Consider the following 6,038-nt stretch of genomic DNA (forward strand, 5'->3'; position numbering starts at 1 on the left):
TTAAGCTTTTATCCAAATCCATTCTCTAACTAATGCAACAGTGAAACACAAAAATAAAAAAAAATACTAAAAACAACAGATATTTTGGCAACATTTTTGTTTTCAGTTGATGTGCAGTAAGTAGTTTATCCATGTATTTTTAGGAGAATTATTTTTCTTCACTTTCGTTTGCGTTAGCATACATGAACATATTTTCACAGCTTATCTTAACAAACCCCAATCTGTATGCATTTTGACACTGGTAATATGTTAAGCAAACCCATGTCCGAAAAAAATTCCAACATTCCTTTGACAATTGAGTCGCATGGATGACTCGAAAATTCTGATCTGCAGTGCCGGTTATAACAGTAAACTTCTGCCAGTAATTCACAAATTGCAAGTAAACACACACTAGCTGTTGTGTAAAAATCACCAGTATTTTTTTAGAGGCTTGAAATTTGTGCAATGGACAAAAATGGCTTGATAATTACCTATTGCTGACTTTTTCCTTTTTTTTTCAATTATTTTGCATATAAAGTACTGTATATATTGAAGCAAGATTGATTTCACAATGTTTATTTTAAAATATTAATCAACAGTACACTAATGGAGGTGACTCTTTTTTTTATAATAAAGTGAATAAAATATATTCCACTCAAACGTGATCTACTGCTTTTAGACTTCTTGATGTTTAACAATGTTTTGGTGTGTTCATATTACCTTTCCAACTGTTAGTAACTCCTGTGAAATTGGATCAGGTGGCTCTTATGTCAAGTGCAGATACTGGGACAGATCTAGGACTTTTGGAATGGGGGGGGGGGGGGAGGGCCCATGGCTTAAGTGCTCTTACCACCCCTAGGAGGTGGATTACCTAAAGGGTGCAGGCCAGTATAAAATCGGTTGAAATTGCCTACGCCGGCCAAATCACGATTCGCATGCCCTCAAATTCTCTGGTATTAGAGCATTTTGAAAGCCGTGAACTTGATGATTTGTATAAAAGATGGTTGGAAGCCGTGCAGAGGACTGCAAGCTTGTATTTCTGTGATATTAGGACCAAAAATGGCTCTATTTGGCAATGAAACGTAGGCGTCCATTTTCAAAATGGCGATGGGCTTCAGGACTGCTTTTAAGGGTGATCATCTTTGGATGGAATTTTCTCTCAAAAATCATCTGTTAACCCCCAAAAAAGGGAACTTTTTTTTTTAAAGTTAGGGCACCATTTTGGTATAATTTCTTTCAAAAACTTGTTGATAAAAAATCCTGAATGAAAGGGGGCCGTACTCTGATTGGAATAAGATGCTTAGATTTCCTGTGAATTACATTCTCATCATTTCTCTGATGTTTGAAATAGCTCCATGATTCTTGACAAAGGGAGTCCCCTTCAAGTACCTTGCCCAAGTTCATTGCTCCCGATGATGTCCAGTTTTTGACCCACAAGTTTCCTGTCATCACCGGTGATTTCGTCGCTCACACCTAGGCCTGGGTCAACTGGGGTCAATTTCATGTACATAGCTGCTATTAAAGCAGAAGTTTTGCTCAGCAGATGTGCCAAGCTGAGAACCAGTCTTGTGCAATATAATACATGCCAGATTGGCTGGTAACCCGTCCTTTATAAACACATTAATTTCTGTAATTATACAAGTAGGTATAGAGGATCATTTGTAAACATACATTCTGTGCAAAGTTGTCCTTTCAGTCAAAATCAGTCAAGTGACTGTTTTTAACTGTTGAGTGCTCCCTGCCTACATAAAGCAGGATTGACAGGCTGTGACTGTTTATGTAACTTGCAGCTATGCTTTGATTCTAGGTGATTGATAAGCCAGCTGTGCCTACCACTTGCCTGCTGTGTCTGTTGACTGAATTTGACTAGTCATAGTGCTTGCTTGAAATGTGATCTGACTGTTGGTGACTAGCCTGTGTAAAAGGCATGGCAGGGAAGAGGATTGATTTTTTTTGACAGTCTGTGACTGTTCACACACTTTAATGTATAATTTTTTTTCATTTGAAGCAACATGATTACTCAAAATCTTCAGGGTGCATAAGCCTACCAACCAATTAACATGTTGAAGTTTTAACTTAGTGGCTACCATACATTTTGAAAAAAAAATTGATAAAAAATATGCACAATGTTTTGATCCTCACGACTGGATTTTTTGGCTAACGCACAAAAGAAAAAGGTATGCCGCTGACACACTTTTTTAAAACCACCTTACAATAGTTGGTTTTCTTTTGACCAAAACCATTTCTGATGGAATAATTTCACAGGGTTTTGGTACCATCCCTATCCTCCCTTCATGCAAGGTTTTTCTCATTAAATCAGTAGTTCATTTCCGGGTAATGTTCCGACATACCTGGAACGCAATTCTTTGCCAAGCAGCTCGATATGAAATCAGCCCCTGGAAAATGACAGGACCCACGCCAGCTGGTGGTCAATTTATTATCAACACCCATCCAAATCCCATTTGGGGTATTAGCGGGGATTTGGTGGACTGTTGGGTACCAATCCCAGAGATAAATTACAGCGCCTGTGACCTCTGGAGGTCAAACCCTGACCCCAGGGGGTCATTTAAGTCTTCGCTCTTCATTCCCAAATTCCTGGTTCCTTGTGTTTTTCTTCCCTACTTCCTTCTCTCCTGGAAGGATAAACAGCCCTTTCTTGCTACATTATCATTGGGGAGTGGTTCCTACTGTAATCCAGCCATTACCCTGTCTGGCAATAATGGACCTGGTGAGAGAGTCATTGGAAATAATTTTGGGGGGGGGGGGACCTAGGGGCCAGCTGGAAAAGCGATAATTCAACTTGACCTGCGCGGTGAAAGAACACAGGGGCTTCGGCGGCGGAATCTGCACACCCACACATCCTCAATCACAGGCTTTGTTGAGCAAAAGGTCAACCCAGGTTAAAGATTTATTGATGACCATTCTGCAGCTAGCTGGGCTATTGCAAACAGGCTCCTGGATTGTACATGTACATGTAGGTGTGCGTCCTTTTTCTTGATTATGGACTTATTGGAAGACATATTAATGATAGTTAGCCCAAGCAGTGGAACACGTAAGGCCAAATTCTATTAATGTAATCAAAATGACATGGACTATTTGTGAAGCACTTGTATTTACCCGAAAGTATTCTCGTGTGGATGTTGTTTTAACAACAACATGGCACTGCTGAACTTATGGCACTTCCTGAATGATAACAGGAACTAAAATGCAATTGGTTGACATACATAATACTCTAACACCTTGTAGATTAGTTTAAATTGTAATCTATTAAATCAGAGGTCAGACTATGACAAAAGGCACAAATCCCAGCAGTTAATGCTTGAAACAAAGTCCCCTGGTTGTGTCCAGGGTGAAAATGTACATGTGAACAGAAACATAAAATGCATTTGTGATTTGTTATAAAATTCAAACACAATGAATTGCATCGTTCAGCCCATGTACAAAACCCATAAACAAAACAGAGAACTTGGAATTTTCAGGCCAATTGAGCTAGTTCAACATGACGAAAGTGTGAATATTTGGCCTTAAAATCCTGAGCATACCTGTAACGTGTTATTTTCTGTATAAAAATTGCAAAATGATTATGTATACATGTACATAATTTTGTGGACATTCCATGATGCATTGGAAAAATCTTCAATACCACATGTTATTGATCTCATGTAAACATTAATTTCCGATTTGAAACAAATCTGAGTTAGCATGACTAATTAATCATTCATAAGTAAAACTGATATTACAGAGCATGTTTGTGTATCGTGCATCATATCGAAATAGACCACTAAAAACCCTGAACTCCAGTTCATCGCAGGGCACAAGGAGAATTCCACAAAACTCATTTACGCTAAGCCCCACAATTCCATATTTTTTTCTGAAGCCCTCGTTTCTTTCATCTTCCAACTCATTTCCAATCATTGCCCCAGCATCGCGCAATTTGCGACGGGATTCAATTCAAACACGATGCCCTCCAGATCTGTATAACCCAGAACAGTTTTTTCCTCGGCGCATCGCCGGTTTCCCGTCCTTTGATGTGCCGCCACCGTGCCCGGTTCAACTGGAATTTAATTACATGCATGCAAATTTGTTTCTCTGAGATTTGACCACGAGACATGTCCCGGTGAACACCCCGCGGTATTTCTAACCAAATTTCTTTCCCTTCTTTGCGGTTTTATCCTGGACTATGCGGCCGTCTTGAAATGCAACCCCCCAAAAAAGAGCTTTCATTGTAGCCAGACCGGAGTTATTTTATCTAGCTGTAATATCGCCTTCATCAATGATAAATTACCCGGTTTTCGGCAACATCTGCCCGGAAATTTGATTAAATTGGCAGCTTCTAAAATACACGACCGTGGCAGTGCAGGAACTCCGTGATGTTCCTCTGATGTGCACGCTGCTAGTGCATATAAAAATTTGAATGTTTAAATTAAAATCAACTTCATTTGACATTTTGGACACTTCTTTTACGAATTTGTGTTCTTGTGAAGATTTTGTATTAAATCATATGAAATTTATCGCAGAACATGGGTTGAAAAATTGTGGTCAGAAAAATATCTTTTTCTTTGAGAGAGGAATTCATTTAGAACAAAATATAGACATTTTGTGACTAACTGTATACGTTTTTTTATACAATGCAGTAACATAATGCAGGTTTGATAAACAACGATGTTTGAACCTTATAGGTACATGTATTTTCAATTATGACATCTAAAATAGTGTTTAATGGATCAAAAAGAAGAGATTCGATTTGCGAATTTTGGCATAACAGGTACAGAGGAATAAATGGGTAATCTGGCACCGAACACAATCAAGTTTGCATTTACACAATATCAAGAATGGACGCTGGGGTACATAATTATTTCGATGTATTGATTTCCCAAATTAGAATATCGGAAACAAGCCAGCCGCACATGCTGTTTATGTACATTACAGAACTTCAATGTGTTTCTTCTGCACCACACTGATTGTATCGTTTGCTCAGGAGAGGATTAATTGTCTACTCAAAATAATGTGTAATTATATTGTTCAAAAAAAAATAAGTGATTTGTGGTTTATTTTGGTCGAGTACCGAGTCACACAGGTCGAGTTTGAGTCAAAGTCCGAGTCTGCAGGGTCGAGTCAGAGTCAGAGTCAGAGTCAGAGTCATTGTGACTCGAGTCAGAGTCACAAAAAAAATGGGACATGAGTCGGACTCAGACTTGAGTCACAAGTCGTACAAGTCTGATGAATGACTAACATGTAGAATATGACATCACAAAGAAATGCACTGAGTTTTTTATGCAGGGTGAGGGAATTTTTCATTTTAAACAGGAACATTAAGGCAAATAGCAATACGCTTGCCACTAAGAAAGATACATCATAACAGGAAAGAACTCTGTCAGTTTGTATTTTGCCACTGATGAGGAGATGTATGAGGTGTGATAATGTGCCCCCAAGCCGTAAAGTGAAGACAAATGAGACTACCTAGAGTACAGGAAGTCAGTCACCCAGAGAGACTTGATTATGCACAGCGTTGTTTTTCTCTCTTGTGTGAACAGGTTCATTTGCGTGCAATTTATTTGAGAGATTGTATGACTAGCAATGGCTTTGGTTGATTAATGAAAGTTTGTGCTGGACATTTGTCTTCCAGTGTATAAGAACACTTAAACTGATTTGTCTTTTCAGAGATTGTACATGTGTGTGTGGGTAAAAAACAGCAGGAGAGTTATTTTGGGAATTTGTTTTTGGAAGTGAAGTCTGGAGATCTTTTGGAAGGGGTTTCCCAGATCTTGGAAGCAAACACAGGAACACATGTCATCAAAGCTATTTTAATGAGGCATGAAACTAAAGTTTGGACATCAAGTAACAATGACAAAATAATAGTTTTCATACTACGAAATCCAGATTTCATCCCTGATTTAAAAAAAAAAATGTATGTATATACTTTAAGATAAAGGTTAGTACAGTAGCACCATGTGACAAATCTCTTTTGAGAGTCTGTGAGCTTCTGAAAAGAACCGAGGGAAACGCAACGTTTCGGACAGTATATGCCTGTCGTCAGGAGACTGACATCTTTATAAACA

Source organism: Patiria miniata, unplaced genomic scaffold, assembly GCF_015706575.1.
Source record: "Patiria miniata isolate m_02_andy unplaced genomic scaffold, ASM1570657v1 HiC_scaffold_16, whole genome shotgun sequence".
Classification (NCBI taxonomy): domain Eukaryota; kingdom Metazoa; phylum Echinodermata; class Asteroidea; order Valvatida; family Asterinidae; genus Patiria; species Patiria miniata.